The sequence below is a fragment of the Protopterus annectens genome, chromosome 3.part0 (assembly GCF_019279795.1).
Source record: "Protopterus annectens isolate FY-2018-M chromosome 3.part0, PAN1.0, whole genome shotgun sequence".
NCBI classification, from domain to species: Eukaryota; Metazoa; Chordata; order Ceratodontiformes; family Protopteridae; genus Protopterus; species Protopterus annectens.
In genome coordinates this window covers 890,911,891-890,935,102 of record NC_056731.1, presented here as the reverse complement: position 1 = coordinate 890,935,102, position 23,212 = coordinate 890,911,891, and the positions used below count along the sequence as shown (strand labels likewise).

General features: G+C 42.9%; 1 protein-coding gene across 1 annotated transcript in view; it reads left to right on the top strand.

The window, feature by feature from the left end:
* RETREG1 (reticulophagy regulator 1) overlaps window positions 1-23,212 on the top strand; it is a 1,271,534-nt gene that overhangs the window by 87,522 nt on the left and 1,160,800 nt on the right. The window lies entirely within an intron of this gene.

Below are 23,212 nucleotides of genomic sequence, written 5' to 3'. Positions count from 1 at the left end.
TACTTATAAGTTGAGCCACACAGAAGGAATTCCTCACTACCGTAGCTATCTGGTGGTCAATGTTTAGATTACTATCCATGTTCCTAGGTTACCTCACCACTGGGCCTACATTTAGGGGTGTGCTGTCAGTATTATAATTTGCAGGGATATCTGATTTACCAAAGGGTATGATTATGCATTTTTAGCATTTAATCAAAGACCATTGTTTTGACACCTGTCATTTGTCCTTTTTAGACCTATTTGTTGGATGTCAGCATTGTTTGGGGATTCAGTGATTGCTCCCGGCTTAAAGTCTTTGGTGAAATTGGTGAGCCAGAGGCCCCCAACATTGGCTTTCACTTCAGAGAAGTATATACAAAACAGGAGGGGTCCCAACACCGACCTCTGTGGGACACCACTAGTAACAGGTTCCTTATCAGAGGTGGATTCACCTATCAGAACAACATTGTACTGTCAGTGAGCCAGCTTGATATCCATCCGACAATATAGAGGTCTATGCCCAACTCAGTAAGTTTATTTATGATCCCTGAGTGGGGGTTTGTCTCAAAACCTTTGGCCAGGTCTAGATAAGTGATGTGTACTGCTTTACCCTAATCCATGGCCTTGGTGACTTTCTCAAAGAAGTCCACCAGATTCATCAGGCAAGACCTACCTTTAACAAAGCCAATTGGGTCTGGTCCAGTGTTTGGAGACCTCCTATGTTATTATTGATTAGGTCCATGATAATTCTCTCCATGGTCTTGCAGATAAGACTGGTCAAACTTATGGGTCTGTAGTTGTGTAGATCAGTTGATTGGCCCCTTGTGCAGAGAGATGACTGTTGCAGTCCCCCATTCCTCTGGAACAAAAGCCCATCCAGAGGCTGGGTTAAAGAGGGTTTCAAGGGGTCCTGATAGATTCTGTTTTAAGCTATTTAAGAAGCATCCTAGAATATTCTCAGGGCCCATGGAGTCTATGTTTTTGGCTTTAGCGAGTGTAGTAATGACTTGTTTCCTTGTAATGACTGGTAGGGGGATGGTTGTGGGTATTTCTTTGGGTGTGGAAGGAGGTGAGAACTTTGAACTGAACTTGTCGGCCGGCAGTTGTGCTATAGTTTCAGGATGGGTGTAACAGTTGCCTTTCATGATTAACTTGGCACATTGCTGAGTGTTTCCCTTGAGGTTACAAAAATAATAAAAAAAAGCCTTATGGTTATCTTTCACCTGGTAGGCTATCTTTGCCTCATAGTATGCTTTGGCAGATTTGACTAGCTCTCTCATTTGTTTGTTTAGAAATGAGAGTGCCTTTTTGCACCATTTTGTCTGTTCTTTCTTTCTTTCTGTTTATGCTAGGGTGTTTACAGAGGTGGTTTATTTTTGCTAGTAATCATAGGTTTTACTCTAACAGGTACTGCCTTCTCTATGCAGCTATGAATATGGCCATGCAGTGCTTTTGAGTACAGCTCATAGTAGGCCTCAGTGGGATCCAGGTTCAGAGGCGCTTGGAAGTTTATTACGCTGTCACTTAGTTTGAGGTATTTGGCCTTAGCAAGGTTCTTAACAGGTTTGGAGTTTGATGGGGGATTCTAATTTAGTTTTAATACTAAAGGAGATCATTTTGTGGTCAGATCTTATCAGGGAGGAGTTAATGCATGGGAGGGCGGCAGCAGCTTCCCCCCATGTTGATTAGTACTGGGTGGGTGAGGAATATTTGTACCTCTAGTTGGGGGGCTAACTAGTTGGTCCAGGGTATTTGCACTGATGAAGACAAAAAAAACCCACTGAGCAAGTGAATTATGGGACATATAAGTCTCCCAGTTTTTGGAGGGGTAGTTGAAGTCACACATAAATATGGTGGTATGTTGAATGTTAAGAGATTCCTTCCAATAGGTTTAGGGAGGTGATTTTCCAGACTCATGTTAGGGGATCTGTAGCTAGCAAGGATATAATAGGGGGTTGCACCTGTGGTTAGTTGGGCATGGAGCAGCTCAAGTGAATCATTTTGTTGGACCAGTTTAGTGGTGTACTTCTCCTTTATGAACACTGAGACACCTCCTCCCTTTGTTTTATCCTGAGCTGAGGGGGATCAAAATGTATGAAAGGCATTGTAGCCTTTGATAGCTGGGATGCTTTCTATGGTTCTGAAGCATGTTTCTGTGACTTCACATATGTCTGCGTTCTCCAGGGTGAGGAGTGCCTCCAGGGAGTGCAGTTCTTTATTTAAACTCCTGTCTCCCCAAGCAATACCCCCATGGAAGAAAGAAATAACCCACATTAGCAAAGTGAACAGGCTGACAGATATTGGATCCCCTTGTGACAGCAGAAACTAAGCCATTTGTTGAATTCAGTCATTTTTTTTTTGCTGGTACTGTGGCCTCATCATTGATGAAGATATGATGTTACTTGAGGCTATATTCATAGCTATGTGGGACACATATTCAGAGAGATCCATCATGTCTGTTTTCATGTAGCCCAATAAGGTATATCTTAGCGCATTTACCCCCACATGAACTATCACTGACTATGACATACTAGTACTTGTGGTTTAAAGACCTAAGTGTATGAGTAATCTGGTGGATCCTGGCTTCAGACTGACAGCTCACTGTGATCTGGTGGATCCTGGCTCCAGACAGACAGCTCACTGTGATCTTCTCCTTGTTTAGCCTGGTAAGGGGGCAACAGTACATCTTACAATGTAAGCCCCAATAACTAGAATGTTTGGCTGTGTGGTGTGTTGCATTATGGGCTCAGAAGAAAATAAGAAAGTGGGACTACTTTGATTTTCAAAATTATGTGCTGTGTGAGGTACTGTCTGTTTAGAATGTGCACAGGACCAATGAGAGATTCTTTTAGGAGGTCTTGCAGGTTTGGGTAGATTAGAGTGAGTACCTCCGGCTATGTGGGTCTATATATTTGTTCCTTAGTGTTAGTAGTGAGTGCTTTAGGTGTAATGCTGACAACCTGGTTTGCATTTTTCATGTGTGTATGTGAGAGCTTTGTCTCCAATGACATTTTGCATCTATATCTCTCACATACCGTATTTGTTCTATAATTAAATGATTGTCAGTCAATATGAACCAGTTACTACACTGCCACCAGATTCATAAATCGGATACATTCCTTTGATCTAAAGTCAAAATATCTAAAAGCCAAATTAGAATATCAAAAATTTGGAATTTGCCCTTTCTTTACTGTTGTGCAATCCCATACTTGGTATAAATAGTTTCACAGGGTTTGGCAGTATTGGGGGGGGCTTCCCCTGCATACAATAATTTTTTTTCATTGATATTATGATTTTCAATATTTTGAGTCTAAGATTATATATATAAATGTATAAATTCCCATGGATGAGGGGAAGACAGTGCACACTGCCTACCTTGGCCTGGCCAAAGCCTTCAACACTATTCCCCACTCAGGCATAATAGATAAACTCTCTCAACTAGGCATCAATCTGTATGTTACTAGATGGGTAGCCAACTGGCTCACTGATAGAACCCACTTAGTCAAAATAGGGAAAGCCACCTCAAGCAGTAGACCCATATCGAGTGGCGTACCCCAGGGTTTGATCTTGGGGCCTGTGTTATTTGGGATATACTTTTCTGAGGTACAGCCCAAAACCAGTGGGCTATGGATGACCAAGTTTGCAGATGACTGCAAGTTGGGAGCTGTCATCAAATACCTAGTGACGTGGACATCCTCCAAGAGGGTCTCACCCAAACAAATGACTGGTGCCAGAAACATGGCCTCAAAACTGAATACAAAAAAATGCATCATCATCCCCTTTGGGGAGAGAGATATCCCCACAAATTATCACATTAATAACACCGTTATAAGCATGCAGTCACTCGTGAGGGATTTGGGCATCCAGAATGATAGCAGCCTGACTTTTGACCACCATGTTGCTTCCATTGTATGGAAAGCTTTCTACATGGCCCATCTCATAAGTAAGGGTATCTCATCCAGGGATAAGGAGGTTATAACATCCCTGTATTCTTCCCTTATAAGGCCCATTATTGAGTACAACGCCCCATTCAGCATGTACCTCGCAAAGCACATGGAGCACCTGGAGAGACCACAGAGGTTCCTCACCAGGAGAGTCCAGGGCCTCAAACATCTACCATACACAGGCTAAAAGCCCTGTCCCTCTACTCTTGTTTCCTACAGACTCCTCCGAGGTGAACTCTGTCTGGCATACAAGGCGATCTCGGACCCCGCCTTGATGGGACTGCTGTATATCCGCAAGTCAAGTTCCACTCAAGTAACTTGCACACGCTGCCTCAACCTGATGTGTGACATCAATAGGACTTGCTGGTGGGACAGATTTGTGTCCCCGAGATTCACCCATCTATGGAATAGACACCCTCTCCACATCAAGCAGAGTACCTCTTTACCCCTTTTTAAGTGAAATCTGGATAACTGGATGGGAAATAGAAAATACATCCCTGGGATTCCAGCCATGTCCCTGCTGGACAGGGGCATCAGGTGCTGATTTGTCTATGCATGGGCTAAACTCTTGGCTAGGCTTATAAGGGCCTCAGGGCCAATAGCCTAGTAACGTCCTCTGATCCTATGAAAAAAGATACATATATGCACACACATGAACGTTCACATCTACACTATCTAATCTGACAAATGGGTGCTTAAAACATTAGTCTGACCAAGAGTTCATATATTTGATTGCCAATGTGCTGTTATCAACCATGTATTTACATTCATAGGTAGGTACTAGGCTATCAACCCAAGGGCCTACGTAAGCCTAGCCAGCAAGGTTCCATAGCTTACGCCACCCAAGAAAGCTATTTTCCTGAGCCACTGTCCAGCAGAGACACAGAAGTGATCCCCGGGGTGTATTTCCTATTTCCCATCCACTCATCAAGATTTGTCTTGAAGAGTGCTAATGAAGAACTTTGCTTGACATAGACGGGTAGCTTGTTCCAGAGTATAGGAAGTCTCTGGGACGGGAATCTATCCCTCCAGTGTGTCCTGTTTATTGTGGTGACAAGGTTTAGGTCCCTAGGGCATATAGCTCGGAGGGACTGGGATTTCTTTAGGTGTAGCATGTCCAACAGCTCTGAGTTTGACATAGCTTTATATGTTAGGCAGAGATTACCTCGGAGTAGGTAATATGGTATGGAGTAATGCTGGAGTTTTTTGAGGCGGTCAGTGTAGGGCATTTGTTTGAGGCCAGTAATCCTCTTTGTGAGGTACTTCTGTGGCCTTTCCAGCTGCTGCAGATGTCTTGTGAGGTACATTCCAAAAGGGGCGTTGTACTCTATAATGGGTCTAATGAGTGATGAGTAGAGGGGAACAATGACCTCTTTTTTTCCTGGATGAGAACCCTTTTATGATGAGGTGTGCCATGTAGAAGGACTTCCTGACTACTGTGGTGATGTGACTATCAAAGGAGAGACTACTGTCCACCTGAGTCCCAAGGTCTCTTATCACGCATTCGGTGTTAAGTAGATTGCTGCCTATGTGGTAGTTCATGGGTACAGAGTTTTTACCAAAGGGGATGACACTGCACTTTTTGGCATTGAGCTTGAGACCATGGCTCTGACACCAGGCATCTGTCTCAGTGAGGCCCTTCTGTAGGATGTCCACATCATTTGGGGACTTGACTATGGCTCCTAGTTTGCAGTCATCTGTGAACTTCATTGGCCAGAGGCCTTCTGTGTTAGCCTGTACTGCAGAGAAGTAGATACCAAACAGGAGAGGTCCTAGGACGGAACCCTCTGGTACTCCACTTGTCACTGCTTTGAGGTCAGATTTGGGATCTGCAACTTTTACAGTGTGGGTTCTGTCAGTGAGCCACTTGGCAACCCATCTTGTGACATAGGGATTTATACCTAGTTTAGTGAGTTTAGCTATAATTCCCGAATGGGGGATGGTGTCGAAAGCCTTGGCGAGGTCAAGATAGGCTGTGTGAACCACCTTACCCTCATCCACGGCTTTGGTGACTGCCTCAAAGAAGTCGATCAGGTTCAGGAGGCATGATCTGCCTTTCACAAACCCGAACTGGGTGGGATCCAGAGTTTGGAGGTTACCAATGTCTTTGTTTATGAGTTCCATGATGATACGTTCCATGGCCTTACAGACCAGGCTCGTCAGGCTAATAGGTCGATAGTTCCTGGGATCAGTGGTGGCTCCCCCTTTGTGGAGTGGGATAACTGTTGCTGTGTGCCATTCAGTGGGCACAAAGCCTGATGTGAGGCTATTATTGAACATGGTGCTTAAGTGGGGAGCTAGTTCGTTCTGAAGTTCGTGTAAAATGCAGCCTGGGATGTTGTCCGGTCCCATGGATGCTGTGTTTTTACCTTTAGAGAGTGCAGCTTTTACCTGCGTAGTTGTGATTACAGGGACTCTGCATTCTTCCTGTATAGATATGGGCCCTTTAGGGGGTGAGAGGGGGGTAAAGTTAGCACTGAACCGATCTGCCAGGATGTTGGCAATATCAGTTGGTTCTGTAATTTTCGTGCCTTTGTGCTGTAACTCAGAGCAGATCTGGGTGTTGCCATCTAGATTCTTGACATAGCTATAGAATGCTTTGTGGTTGTCCTTGGATTTAGTGGCGATTTTGTTTTCGTAGCTAGCTTTGGAGGATCTTATAAGGGATCTCAGCTTCTTACTGAGGCTCACCAGGGAGCTCCTCCACTCATTCTCCTTTCATCTTTACCCAGTTTTGCCATGCTCAATACATTGCCTGTTTCATCAGTCATAATCTGTACAACTAATGAACTGAATGTGAACCAAGGGGAAAAAGTAAGCAATCCAGTATAGTAGCACGTGATGTTAAAAAAATACACATAATACACATAATACAAAAAATACACATGCATAAAAAGACATATACTTAGCACGCAAACAGATAAATGCACACATATGCATAGATTTACATAAATATTTGTATGCATATATTTATAGACATACACAAATATTCACCTCACCTAATCTCTATAAAAGGTCACACAGAAAGACTGGTTGCCAAATTACCACAAAGCCTAAAACAAAACCCCCATGTAAGAAAGAAATAACCCACATTAGCATAGTGAACAAATAACGCTAACGAAAAATAAGGTTTAGTGTGTGAGAATATTGAAATATCTGCTCACACAAAGTGCAGTAAAACTGGTAACTGATAAAGTATGAAATATGGAGTATAGTAATTTAAAGAATACAACACTGAAACAAAAAGTGCATTAAATATATAATTCCAGCTTTATTTAATCCTCCATTATTGCACAAGAGACATCAGAAGTGATTCACAGTTTAAATAAGAATCTCCCAAACATAAAAATGCTTCCCTGTCTTTAAAGTCCAGTGTCATGAAGGACATCTTCTTTCATAAAGGTGATCACTTCTATGAATGACCTCCAGAAAACAATCACTATCTCTAACATCTGCCACAACAGTAGCCAAATTCAAAAGTCATCTTTTACAAACTCCACTAGTCTAATTTATAAGCCCACTGTCACCAGCTTTAAAAAAAATCCTAAATAATGCAGTTATTATTATTAGAAAAACAGTGTACTAACCTCACTTTTCACAGTACATTCTCAACTGAGGTGAATTCTATGGAAAGTGACAAACATATATCATTGCCCCAAGCCTTTCAAAAAAAAAAGAAGAAAGAAAGAAAGAAGGACGGAAAGAAAGACAGAAAAAGAAAATAAAAGGAATAAAAAGAAAACTTACACTATCTACTTTAGTGCATTACCAAGTTAACAAAGTTGAATGAATGAATACATGCATTGAATGAATTGATACATTTTAAACAACCCAACATTTAAGTTTTCATTCAATTAACTGAAAATTAGGATCAAAGCAGATTGCACTGTAATTAATGCCTTATCACGCTGAATATCATGGTTTTCACCTCTGCTGGCATCTATTGTTTAATCCACTCTGTCCAGGATCAAAAATGCTTAACACATAGGCAAGGATGAATGACATACATTTAGCAGAATGTTATATGCAAGCCTCTTACCACATACTGTGTCGGGGGGGGGGGGGCTGAACAGAATATGTAACTATTTATAAGGTTTTATTTAACCTTTTATTTCATGTGAGGAGACTGAAATGTGCAGGGGATATATATATATATATATATATATATATATATATATATATATATATAGAGAGAGAGAGAGAGAGAGAGAGTCATAGGTGTGTACTAGGGTAATGACCCTGGAGCCTTTACTAGCCTAGCCCATAGGAGTACCCTGGCATCATGCCACCCAACCTTAGTTCCCAGTGCCTCTGTCAAGTAGAGCCACTGGAGTGATCCCCGGGGAGAATTTTCTATTTTCCATCTACTCATCAAGATTTCTCTTGAAGAGGCACATTGAGGTGCTCTATTTGACATGTATGGAAAGTCTATTCCATAGCATGTACAGTCTCTGAGTTATGAACATGTCCCTCCAGCATGTTCTGTTAATTGTGGTAATGAGGTTGAGATCTCTGGAGTGTGTGGTGCAGAGGGATTGGGATTTGTTTAGATGTAGTATTTCTAACAGAGCTGGGTCAGACATGGCTTTGTAAGTCAAACAGAGATCGCCTCTAAGTAGGCAATATGAGACAGAGAATAGTTGGGGTTTTTTTGAGTCTGTCCATATAGGACAAGTGTTTAAGGCCTAGGATCCTCTTTGTGAGGTACTTTTGCTGCCTCTCCAGTTGTTGCAGGTGTCTAGTGAGGTACATGCCAAATAGGGCGTTATACTCGATGACTGGCCTAATGAGGGAAGAGTAGAGGGAGACAATGACCTCTTTCTTCCTGGATGCAAAACCCTTAGTAATGAAATGTGCCACATAGAAAGACTGTCTGACCACAGTGGCAATGTGGTGATCAAATGAGAGGTTAATGTCAACCTGTGTTCCCAGATCTCTTATAACGCCTTCTGTGTTCAGTGGACTACAATCAATGTGGTAATTCATGGGAACCGGGTTTTTCCCAAAGGGAATGACAACACATTTTTTGCCATTGAGCTTAAGGCCATGGTTCTGACACCAGTCATTGGTCTCAGTGAGGCCTTTCTGTAGGATGTCACATCACTTGGGGAGTTAATAATGGCTCCCAACTTGCAGTAATCTATGAACTTTGTCAGCCAGAGTGCCTTCGTGTTGGCCTGGACTTCTGAGAAGTAGATACCAAACAGGAGAGGACCCAGGACCGATCCCTGTGGGACTCCACTCTTGACTGATCGGCAGTCTGAATTGAAGTCATCTACTTTCACACTGTGGATTCTATCTGTGAAACAGTTTGCAACCCACCTAGTGATATTGAGGTTGATGCCTAGCTTAGTGAGTTTTTCTATGATTCCTGAGTGGGGAATGGTATTAAAGGCCTTGGCCAGATCAAGGTAGGCTGTATGAACCACCTTGCTTTCATTCACAGCTCTGGTGACTGACTCAAAAAAGTCAACCAAGTTAAGCAGGCATGATCTACCCTTCACAAAACCAATCTGTGTGGGATCCAGAGTTTGGAGATTCCCTATATCCTTGTTTATTAGGTCTATGATGATGCAATCTATAGCTTTGCATATCAGACTTGTCAGGCTAATGGGGCGATAGTTCCCAGGGTCTGTAGTCATTCCTCCTTTGTGGAGAGGGATGACTGTAGCAGTGCGCCATTTGGTAGGGACAAAGCCTGAGGTGAGGCTGTGCTTGAACAGGGCACACAGATGAGGTGCCAGTTCACGCTGTAGTTCATGTAGAACACAGCTAGGGATATTGTCAGGTTGTATAGAAGCTGTATTCTTGGTCTTGGACAGTGTAGTTTTAACCTGTGCATCAGTAATACTGTGTGCCTGACAATCTACTGATATTGTGATTGGTCCTTTGGGAGGGGAGAGAGAGGTAAAGTTGGCATTGAATCTGTTGGCTAGTATATTGGCTATATCTGTTGGTTTGGTATAGGAGGCACCATTGTGCAGTAGCTCAGAGCAAATCTGGGTACTGCCATGGAGATCCATTAAATAACTATAGAAGGCCTTGTGGTTGTCTTTACTATCTGCTGCAATTCTGTTTTCATAGCTAGCTTTAGAGGATTCGATGAGGGATCTCAACTTTTTGTTGAGGCTGATAAGGGAGTTTTTCCAGTCTTGAGACTTCACCTTATTCAGCATCAATTTCCTCCTTCTGTTGTAGAGTTTGTTTATGGCAGGGGACCACTAGATTGGCTTCCTTTTTTTTTTTGGAGGAGAGCATCTTGGTTCTATTGGGTATGGCAAGATCCATGCATTTGTGTATGTGTTTGTACAGTGTACTGGTGTATGATTTGGCGGTCATACAACTATTCTCCATTTGCATGGGTGCCGTGAAGTTAGCCACCTCTGTTTTTAGGAGCCCAAAGTTAGCTTTGGAGTAGTTTTTCATGGTGGTTACCTTTGCAGAGGGTGGGGGGCTGGGATGGGTGTGGATTTCCAAGGTGATTAGTTTGTGGTCGGATCTAACCAGGGAGGAGTTGACTATTAGTGTAGAGCAATGGTCGCCCATGTTAGTAATGACCAGGTCAAGGATGTTGCTACCTCTAGTGAGGGTAAGAATGAGCTTGTCTAGGGCATTGGAATTAATGAGTTCCAGGAAACATTGGACAAGTGTATTGGTACATGAGTAGTTTTCCCAGCTGATGGAGGGGTAGTTGAAGTCACCCAGTATGAGAGTGTTAGGTTGGACCCTAATATTCTCCAGGGTGCTTAGGAACGTGGAGTGTGAGTCTTGGGACATGGTTGGGGACCTGTAACAGGCTACTACCTGAATTGCTGTCTTACCCAATGTTAGCTGCACCTGAAGTATCTCTGATGCATTATGCTGGGCTACCAGTCTGGAGGTGTGCTCATCCTTTATGAATATGGAAACACCGCCTTTGGAGATTCAGTCCAAGTTCTGAGGCCAAAAGGAATGAGTTATAGCCTGGTAGTGCAGGGGTGCTTTCTGCTGCCTTGAATCAGGTCTCTGTTAAAGCACAAATGTTGATGTTCTCCATTTTAAGGAGTGTTTTGAGTGAGTGCATTTTGAGATGTAGACTTCTAGCATTGAGCAGCATGACTCTCAGATTGTATTTGTTTGTAGCTGTTACGGTGGCAATTTGGTCTTTGGAACACCGCTTAAAAAAGGCACTATAGGGGTGGCATGAGCCTTGGCCAGTATCCAGAAGTCCAGGGGGTGACAGATGCAGGCCATCTCTGCCAAAGCATCGAGATCTGTCAATCATGTCATCCCAGGCAGACAGATACTGGATCCCCTTAGAATGACACCAGAAACTTAGCCAGTTGTTGAAATCAATCATTTTTTGCTTGTACTGTGGTATAATTCTGGGTGATGGTAGGATGCTGCTCAGGGCTAGGGTCATACCTACCTGGGCTACATAATCTGAGAGCTCCTCCATGTCTCTTTTCATGTAGTCCAGGGAGGTATGTCTCAGGTCATTCACACCCACATGTACAATGACAGAGTCATATATGTACCTGTTGTTGAGGGACCTGAGTCCATGTGTTATGTGGCAGATCCTGGCACCTGACAGACAGCTGACTGTTACTCATCCTAGTGAGTGGGACATCAGTATGCCTTACTATTGAGTCACCTATGATTAGTGTGCTGGACATGCTGTTTTGCCTTAAGCCTTTGGTTGAGTGGCACACTGTTTTGGAAAGTTATGTGTCTCGTGATTAGTGTTGTGTTGTGATGGTCGAGTGCGTTTCTTCCTTGGAGGTCTCTGTTGTTTGGGTAGATTTTTATTGAGAGCCTCCACAAAGGTGGGTGTGTGGTTTGTTTTTTTATGTGAAGGCAGTGCTGGTGTGTGTTCTGGTGGGCTTTGTGTTCCATGTGGTGTGGTGCAAGTGTTGACCTTCTCCTCTTGACCAGCAATTCATGTCTTGGCTGGAGAGTGCGTGGCTTCCAATTTGGATATACAAGTGCGTCTCTCGCAATTTCCTCACTTGTCTAGAGGAAAACAGTTTTTAATACTTAATAAATAAGCACCTATCCAGGCATGTCTATGGGTCAGCTTCTGGTGTTTTCTCCTGTCTACCCGATGAACCTGGGCATTTTGGGGCAATGCAGCAATTGCCTCATGTACACAGACATCCCTCTCCTCCTACCACCCAACACTACAACCTGTGAGAGATGCACTTATATAGCCAAACTGGAAGCCATTCTCTCTTCACCCAAGACTGGATTAGCCAAACTGGAAGCAAATCTCTCTTCACCCAACACTGGACTAGACAGTCAAGAGGAGAGGGTATACACTTGCACCACACCACACTGATCACATAGCCCCTCAAAACCTACACCACCAAAACACACACATAGAAACACGAAACACACACCTACATTCACAGAGGCTCTCAAAAAAAACCTGCCCAAGTAACAGAGACCACCAAAGCAGAAACGCAAGCAACCTCCACCCCCCAACACAACCCAAATGACACACAGCCCGCAAACTCAGTGTGCCACCCAACCACAGCCCGTAAGGCATAACAACGTACCCAACACTCTAGTCATAGGTGACTCTATAGTCAGGCACACTGATGTTCCACTCACCAGGGTAAACAAGGAGAAAGTTACTGTCAGCTGCCTGTTGGGTGCCAGGATCTGCCACATAACGCATGCACTCAGGTCACACCAGAACAAGAACAACTATGACTCTGGCATTGTCCATGTTGGTGTGAATGACCTGAGACGTACCTCCCTGGACTACATGAAAAGAGACATGGAGGAGCTCTCCGATCTTGTAGCCCAGGCAGCTATGACCCCAGCTCTGAGTAGCATCCTGCCATCACCCAGAATGATACCACAGTACAAGGACAAAATGATTGACATCAACAATTGGCTAAGCTTCTGGTGTCATTCTAAGGGGATCCAGTATCTGTCTGTCTGGGATGACATGATTGAAAGACCACAATGCTTTGCCAGAGATGGCCTGCACCTATTGCCCTTGGGATTTCGGATACTGGCTAAGGCTCTTGCCACCCCTATAGTGCCTTTTTAGGCAAGGTTCAAATGACAAATTCACTCCTCCTACCACCCAGCACTACAACCTGTGAGAGATGCACTTATATAGCCAAACTGGAAGCAATTCTCTCTTCACCCAAGACTGGACTAGACAGTCAAGAGGGGAGGGTAAACACTTGCACCACACCACACTCATCACATAGTCCCTCCAAACCTACACCACCAAAACACACACATAGAAACACAAAACACACACCTACATTCACGGAGGCTCTCAATAAAAGCCTGCCCAAGCAACAGAGACCACCAAAGCAGAAACGCAAGCAACCTCCATCCCCCCCAACACAACCCAAATGACACACAGCCCACAAACTCAATGTGCCACCCAACCACAGCCCGTAAGGCATAACAACGTACCCAACACTCTAGTGTTAGGTGACTCTATAATCAGGCACACTGATGTTCCACTCACCAGGCTAAACAAGGAGAAATTTACTGTCAGCTGCCTGTTTGGTGCCAGGATCTGCCACATAACGCACGCACTCAGGTCACACCACAACAAGTACAAATATGACTCTGGCATTGTCCATGTTGGTGTGAATGACCTGAGATGTGCCTCCCGGGACTACATGAAAAAAGACATGGAGGAGCTCTCCGATCTTGTAGCCCAGGCAGCTATGACCCTAGCCCTGAGTAGCAACCTGCCATCACCCAGAATGATACCACAGTACAAGGACAAAATGATTGACATCAACAATTGGGTAAGCTTCTGGTGTCATTCTAAGGGGATCCAGTATCTGTTTGGCTGGAATGACATGATTGAAAGGCCACGATGCTTTGCCAGAGATGGCCTGCACCTGTTGCCCTTTGGATTCTGGATACTGGCTAAGGCTCTTGCCACCCCTATAGTGCCTTTTAAGCAAGGTTCAAATGACAAATTCAACACCATAATAGGTACAAGCAAGCAGAATCTGAGGGTAATGCTACTCAATGCTAGAAGTCTAAACCTCAAAATGCACTCACTCGAGGCACTCCTTAAAATGGAGAACATCAGCATCTGTGCAGTGACAGAGACCTGGTTCAAGGCTCCAGAGAGCACCCCTGCATTATCAGGCTATAATTCATACCACCCCTTTCGGCCACCTAACCTGGACTGAAACACTAAAGGCGGAGGTGTGTACATATTCATTAAGGATAGCCACACCTCCAGGCTAGTTGCTCAGCATAATGCATCCGAGATTATCCAAGTGCAACAAACTCTGGGCAAGACCGCAATACAAATTGTAGCTTGCTACATATTCCCCACCATGCTCCAGGATTCCCACTCCTCATTTTTTGATAGACTGGAAAATATTAGGGTACAACCTAACACCCTAATAATGGACGATTTTGACTACCCCACCATTAACTGGGAAAACTACCTCATGTACCAACTCTTTTGCTCAAGGTTTTCTGGAATTCATAAATTCCAACGCCTTGCATCAACTTTTCCACACCCCCACCAGAGGCAGCAATATCCTAGACCTGGTCATTACCAACATGGGTGACCGGTGTTCCACACAGAGGTCAATTCCTCATTGGTCAGATCTGACCACATGCTAATCACCCTAGACATCCACATCCTGCCCCCACCCCCACTAGGGAAACCATCGTAAAAAATTTCTCCAAAGCCAACTTCACTCTTCTTAAGACAGAAGTGGCAATCTTCACGGCACCCATGTTGATGGACAATAGAGGTACAACTGCTGAATCCTACAGAAATGCACTTCATAAGCACTTACATGAGTGCATGGATCATGCTATCCCTAACAGAACCAAGATGCTATCCTCCAAAAAAGGGAAGCCAATCTGATGGTCCCCTGCCATAAACAAACTCTACAACAGAAGAAAGAAACTGCTGCAAAAAAGAGTAAAATACCATGATTGGAGGAACTCCCTGGTCAGCCTCAGTAAGAAGCTGAGATACCTCATAAAATCCCTCCAAAGCTAGTTACAAAAATAAAATCGCCACTGATTCTAAAGACAACCGCAAAGCATTCTATAGCTATGTCAAGAATCTCAATGGCAACACTCAGATCTGCCCTGAGTTACAGCACAATGGCACTAAATATACAGAACCAACTGATATTTCCAACATCCTGGCAGATAAGTTCAGTGCTAACTTTACCCCCCCTCACCCCCTAAAGGGCCCATCTCTATACCGGAAGAATGCAAAGTTCCTGTAATCATGGCTGCACAGGTAAAAAACACACTCTCCCAAAGCCAAGAACACAGCATCGATGGGACCTGACAACATCCCAGGCTGTGTTCTACACGTACTACAGAATGAACTGGCACCCCACCTAAGTACCATGTTCAATCATAGCCTTATCCTCAGGCTTTGTACCCACCGAATGGCACACAGTGACGGTTATCCCACTCCACAAAGGGGGCTCCACCACAGACCCCAGGAACTACTGCCCCATTAGCCTGACAAGCCTGGTGTGCAAGACCATGAAACGTATCATTGTGGAACTTATAAACAAAGACATTGGTAATCTGCAAACTCTGGACCCCAACCAGTTCAGGTTTGTAAAAGGCAGATCATGTCTCCTAAACCTGATAGACTTCTTTGAAGCAGTCACCAAAGCCGTAGATGAGAGTAAGGTGGTTTACACAGCCTATCTAGATCTCACCAAGGCTTTTGACACCATCCCCCACTCAGGAATTATCGATAAACTCACTAAACTAGGTATAAATCCCTATGTCACAAGATGGGTTGCCAACTGGCTCACTGACAGAACCCATACTGTGAAAGTAGCAGACTGCAAATCCAACTTCAGACCAGTGACAAGTGGAGTACCACAGGGTTCAGTCCTGGGTCCTCGCCTATTTGGTATCTACTTCTCTGAAGTACAGGCTAACACAGAAGGTCTTTGGCTAATGAAGTTTGCAGATGACTGCGAACTATGAGCCACAACTGAAACTCCTAATGATGTGGACATCCTACAAAAGGGCCTCACTGAGACAGATGCCTGGTGTCAAAGCCATGGCCTCAAGCTTAATGCCAAAAAGTGCATTGTCATCCCTTTTGGTAAAAACTCTGTACCCATGAACTACCACGTAGGCGGTACTCTACTCAACACTGTAAGTGTGATGAGACCTTGGGACGCAGGTGGACAGTAGTCTCTCCTTTGATAATCACATCACCACAGTTGTCAGGAAATCCTTCTACATGGCACACCTCATCACAAATGATTTCTCATCCAGGAAAAAAGAGGTAATTGTTCCCCTCTACTCGGCACTCATTAGACCCATTATAGAGTACAATGCCCCTTTTGGTATGTACCTTACAAGACATCTAAAACAACTGGAAAAGCCGCAGAAATACCTCACAAAGAGGATTACTGGCCTCAAACAGATGTCCTACGCAAACAGTCTCAAAAAACTCCAGCTTTACTCCATCGCATATCGCCTACTCAGAGGCGATCTCTGCCTAACATACAAAGCTATGTCAAACCCATAGCTGTTGGACATTCTCCACTTAAAGAAATCTGAATTCCTTTGAGCTACATGCTCTAGGGACCTAACCCTTGTCACCACAATAAACAGAACATGCTGGAGGGACAGATTCATGTCCCGGAGTCTTCCCATACTCTGGAACAAACTACCTATCTATATCAAACAAAGCTCCTCATTAGCACTCTTCAAGAAAAATCTTGATGATTCGATGGAAAATAGAAAATTCACCCTGGGGATCACTTCTGTGGCTCTGCTTGACAGGGGCACAGGAAAATAATTTTCTTGGGTGGCGAAAGCCAGGGTACCTTTTTGGGTAGGCTTATATAGGACCTAGGGCCAATAGCCTAGTACCTACCTATGAACCTATAAGTCTGAGTGTTGGGAGGTAATAGGAGAGGGTTGCCGGTGTACATGAGGCAGTTGCTACATTGCCTTAGGATGCCCAAGTTCACCAGGTTAATAGGAGAAAGCACAGGGAACTGACCTTTAGATATGCCTGGAGGGATGGGCATTAATAATAAGTACTGGAGCTGTTTCCTTGTAGAATGTTTAGTGCTGTTAGCACTTTTGTGTGCTACAATAATTGCTACAAGAAGTCTGGTATGGTAAAGTGCTAGACTAATAAGCTAGTAAAAGTGCAGGAGAGGAATAAACTAGCAGATCTAAGGGACAAATTGAATAACAGACTTTGGCACCTCTCAGAAGCTTACAAACAGTCCTGGATACAGAAAATCTGTATCTGGACTAGACTAGTTACAGGAAAGGTGGGAAACAAGCTCAAACATGGGCTTTTAAACCAGAAAGGTGAAAGAGGTGGAAAAACTGCCCAAACGACCAATAAACTACAAATTCTGAGCCAGAAACCACTCCTCTTGTGGTAGATACACTACCTAGTGCTTACCACTCCCACTGATAAGCTAGAATGCTTCCCTCCAACACAGAAAGGCTTGGTGGGGCTCAGAAGCTTACATACAGTCCTGGATACAGCAAATATGTATCTGGACTAGACTAGTGACAGGAAAGGCAGGAAAAGTGCTAACACTGGCTCTTAGACCAGAAAGTTGAAAGAGATGGCAAAAACTGCCCAAATGGCCAATAAACTACAATTTCTGGGCCAGAAACCACTCCTCTTGTGGTAAACAGGCTACCTAGTCCTTACCACTCCCACTGATAAGCTAGAAGGCTTCCCTCTGACACAGAAAGGCTTGGGAGGCTTAGAAGCTTACAAACAGTCCTGGATTCAGCAAATCTGTATCTGGACCAAACTAGTTATAGGATAGGTGGGAAACAAGTGCAAATGTGGGCTTTTAAACCAGAAAGTTGAAAGAGATGGAAAAACTGTGCAAATGGTCAATAAACTACAATTTCTAGGCCAGAAAAGACTCCTCTTGTGGTAGATAGGCTACCTAGTGCTTACCATTCCCACTGATAAGCTAGAAGGCTTCCCTCAACACAGAAAGGCTTGGGGGGGCTAAGAAGCTTACAAACAGTCCTGGATACAGCAAAACTGTCTCTGGACTAGACTAGCCACAGGAAAGGCGGGAAACAAGTACAAACGTGGCCTTTTAGACCAGAAAGCTGAAAGATATGGAAAAACTGCCCAAATGGCTAATAAACTACAAATTCTGGGCCAGAAACCACTCTTCTGGTAGATAAGCTACCTAGTGTTTACCACTCCCACTGATAAGCAGGAAGACTTCCTTCCAATACAGAAAGGCTTGGGGGGCTCAGAAGATTACAAACAGTCCTGGATACAGCAAATCTGTATGTGGCCTAGACTAATTACAGGAAAGGCAGGAAACAAGCTTAGAATTTTTTTTTTTTTTTTTTTTTTTTTACAGGAAAGCAGCTAAAACAGCACTAAAAACAATTCAAGTGCAAGCTAGCACACTTGAGTGTGTAGCAATATTAAAGCAAATACAGTTTAAATAAACACAATTTATTCAAACTGTATTCTGAAATTAATTCAATTATTGTTTTATTCAACTCTGAACAGTTAAAAAGTGCCAAAAATGTACTTATCAGCTAAGAAGCACACTCAGTCAGAACACAAGGAGATTCTAGCAAAGTTTATTTAGTAAAGTGGAAGGGGAGAAAGGAGAAACAGAAGATAATTCAAGGTTAAGGACCTAAGTGAGTTGGCCTTCTCAAATGTTCTCTCCGCATTATGTAGAATGAGCTAATGACACTAGACTGGGATAGATCTGGGATAGAGCTGAACAGATGAGACTGGTAGGAGTGTCTGGAATCAAAATACAATCTCACTGTACTCGGTTGAGTGAGCAAATGAGATGGACCCAGGAGGAATGTTCAAACACAAATTTACAGAAGGGGTGGGCAATTTCAAAGCCACCGAGATTAATACCACAACAAGAACAGGGACAGAGGGCGGGAAACTAACTGCTGAGAGACAGACCAGAATATTTAGTGAAACAAATAAATAAACAAAAAAATAAAATGCAGTACTATCTTTAACACAATATTTAATGAAACAAATAAATAAACAGAAAAATACAATGCAGCACTATATTTAATACTGCAAGTTTGTACTTAAGTCAGCTTGTAATACAGTTGATGTAGGAATATAGCAGCTAGCCAAACAGCTCAGATATTCAGCAGAAATAAAATGATTTTATATATATGTATATATATATATATATATATATATATATATATATATATATATATATATATACACACACACACACACAGTGGATATACAAAGTGCACACACCCCTGTTAAAATGCCAGGTTTTTGTGATATAAAAAAATGAGACCACAATAAATCATTTCAAAACTTTTCCCACCTTTAATGTGACCTATAACCTGTACAATTCAATTGAAAAACAAACAAATCTGTTAGGGGAAAAAATATAAAAAATAAAAAAGTATGTATCAGCCTGAGACATGATGATCAATAGTCCTACTTGCTTTGCAATCGATCATTTGCATCTCTCATTCAGTAGTTTCTACATACTGGCAAAAACCTTTGCTGCATCTTAGTGACTTTTTAGGCAGAGTCCATCTAATAGACATCCCTGCTTAGCAAATTCATTTAAGCCTAAACTGGACTGCATTAAGGAGTCTCATTTCAACACCAGGAGTTTCAGGGACAAATTGCTTGATCTTCAGGCTCTTCTGCATCTGGAAAATGTTCATGCCTGTGTAGTTATAGAGATTTGGTATAAATGTAAAGAAAGCACTTCCTCCATATTGGGGTTTTGCGTCTACCATGCCTTCAGGCATGATGGAAACTGCAGTAGTGTCTCCATATTTGTCAGGGACATATATCTAGACTGATACCCAGAGACCCATATATTGAATTCCTAGAACTTCAGTTTACCATGGGCAGGTCAAACTTCTAATTTCTAGCACGGTACAGAACCCCTCCATGTCCCCAGATAATAATGTTAAAAACTCTTCTATGTCTTAGTATATCACAGTAAGACGCTGTCCGGTTCGATTCTCAGCTAGAGCATCTTCTGCGTGGAGACATGCGTGAATGGGCGTACCTTCGTTGAAGGTTGTACGTCAGGGCTGGTAACTCGGCACGTAAAAATCAACTACCAATCATTAGCAGACCGGAGTTCCGCTGTGGCGACCCCTAACCGGGAAAAGCCGAAAAGACACAACAACTATAAGAAACAACTCAATAATCCAAGGTGGCTTCAGTCACCCTACCTCAGACTAGAGCGCCTGTGCCTAATGTAGAGAAGGAAAAGAGGTTTTTGGATTTGATAAACATAATCCTCCACACCCCTTTGTTTCCAGTATCTTGTACACAAATATTAGACTCCGTCATTTTTCTCTAAACACACTGCTTATTTCATTGTAACTCCACAGGCTAGGCTACTACATCGCGTGTAAATATGTACCTCACATGTAATAGATACATGTAAATATGTATATATTCAGCTCTACTTTAACCATCTTCTCTTTATTATAATTTAGCTCTACTTTAATATCTTGGCTTAAGACATGTCATATACTAACACTGCTTTTCTTTTCCTCTCTTACCTAATATCGCCAGTCTTTTTGTTAAACATTTCTCCCTTTTTCCAACTGTATTAATTATAACAAGTTTTTCATGTTTTATTTTTTTTCTATACTCATAAAAATGTGTATATATTGCTACTTTTGGTCTGTACAACTCTGGAGCTTTTCTTCTCAGGTCTCCACTGAAAATGGGCTGCTGGCTTAGTTGGACCAACCCAGTTAACAAATGTCTAATAAAATAAATAAATAATAAGATAAACTAAAGGTATTACTGCTCAATGTCAGGAGTCTCAACAATAAGCTCCAATCCCTGGAAGCATTCCTCACCTTGGAGAGTATTGACATCTGTGCAGTTACTGACACCTGGCTTAAAGCCACAGAAGACACCCTGGAAGTGCAAGACTATAATGCTTCCACACATTTAGACCAGCTTCTGCACAAGAAGGGACAAGAGCTGGAGGTGTATCAATCTACATAAAAAGTAACCACACCTAAGGTTGGTCAAACAATATGATATGCTTGTGCTAATCCATGTCCAATTAACCTTAGGTAAAGTCTCATATCATATACTTGCTAGCTACAGGCCCCTGTATATGACCCAGGATAACCATACCACATACTTGAATATACTGGAGTCACTCACAATGAAGCCCAACACCATATTCATGGGTTATTTTAACTATCCCACCACAAACTGGGATTACATACTCAACCACTAACATGCAGGCTCAAAGATTCCTGCATTTTGTCAATGAAAATACCCTGCAACAGCTAATCTGCACACCTACTAGGGGTGCAAATATCCAGAATCTGGTACTCAAAATGATGAAGGGAATGTTGCTCCCCTCCTTGTGTAATATCACTGGTAAGATCAGTTCACAGAATGATCACTCTTGAAATAAATATAAAACCTGAACTTCCAGCAAACCCCAGAACCTTTAAGAACTTTTCCTAGGCTAGCTTCCTCCTATTAAGTGATGGTACAGCTAAATTTCAAGCCCCCCCCCACTCCAAACGCAGAGAATATTGTGGCCTGTTTACAGAAACCATGTATATGCATGTAAATAACTGCATAGAAATAGCAGTACCAAACCAGAATAAACTTATGACAAACTACAAAAACAAGGTCCCTTGGTGGACCCCCAATATAAATAGGTTGTATAAGAAAATAAATGAAATGCTGTTCAAAAAATAGGAAGGGCTGTATCCAAAAGACAAAAAACTCCCTAAGTCTCAACAAGCAACTGAGGGGACTACTCAAGTCCACCAAAGCCAACTTTGAGGCAAAAATAGCCCCCCAGGTTAAAGATAACCATAACATATAAACATATAACATATAAAGCTATGTCAAACCCAGAGCTGTTGGACATGCTACACCTAAATAAATCCCAATCCCTCCAAGCTACATGCTCTAGGGACCTAAACCTTGTCACCACAATAAACAGGACACACTGGAGGGATAGATTCCTGTCCCAGAGACTTCCTGTACCCTGGAACAAGCTACCCATCTATGTCAAGCAAAGTTCTTCATTAGCACTCTTCAAGAAAAATCTTGATGAGTGAATGGGAAATAGGAAATACACCCCGGGGATCACTTCTGTGTCTCTGCTGGACAGTGGCAAAGGAAAATAACTTTCTTGGGTGGCGTAAGCTATGGTACCTTGCTGGCTAGACTTACGTAGGCCCTTGGGCCGATAGCCTAGTACCTACCTATGAACCTGTGAACCTATAAGACATTGTCCAGTTATGTACACAGCCTTAAAGTAAACACCCAACAGTGTTCTGACCTAATATTACACAGAACTTCCTATACCGAACTGTGAGAAAAGTAGATTTGCAGGTTAATAAATTTTATTCCAATTTCACCCCCTATCACCTACTGTTACCCCCCCCCCACACAGAGAATACCCTCTACCACTTCTCCCCAACTGTTACTAAAGAACAGGTCCTTGTTGCACTATCCAGAGCTAAACACTGTATCAGTAGGCCCTGGTAATATCCCAGGATGCCTCCTGAATAGATTGAAACACAACCTGCCAGGCCCACTAGAATCTTTATTCAACTGCAGCCTCCAGACAAGCTTTGTACCTAGCAAATGGAGGACTACAATGGTAATCCCGCACAATACACAAAGGTGGACCATCAACAGACCCAGAGAACTGCAGAACCTTAATTTTGATTGGTCTTATATGCAAGGCTGTGGATGGAGCTGATAAACAAAGACATAGAAAATCTTTAAATACTGGACCCATCCCAGTTCATTTTTTTCAAGGGCAGGTTATGCCTACTAAACCTAGTGGGCTTCTTTGAGAAGGTCACTAGAGCATGGATGAGGACAAAACAGTGCATACTGCCTACCACTACCTGGCAAAAGTACTTGACACAGTATCTCACTTGGGTATTATAGACAAACTCACAAATTTAGGCATAAATCTCTATGTCATCCAATGGATATCCAAATGACTTGTGGATAAGACACATGAAGTTGCCACCAAGAAGCCTGTTACTAGTGGTGTCCCACAGGGCCTGGTACTGGGACCTCTTCTATTCATAATATACTTCTCTGGAGTCAAGGCAAATGTAGAGGGCCTTTGGCTGACCAAATCTGCTGGCGACTACAAGCTGGGTGCAATCACTGAATCTCCCAAATAAGTAGATGTCCTCCAGACGTGTCTGACATAGACAAATAACTGGTGCCAGATCAATGGCCTAAAGCTCAATGCAAAGAAAAGGCATAATTATACCATTTGAAAAGATGACCATCCATGCAAATATTAACACTGATAACG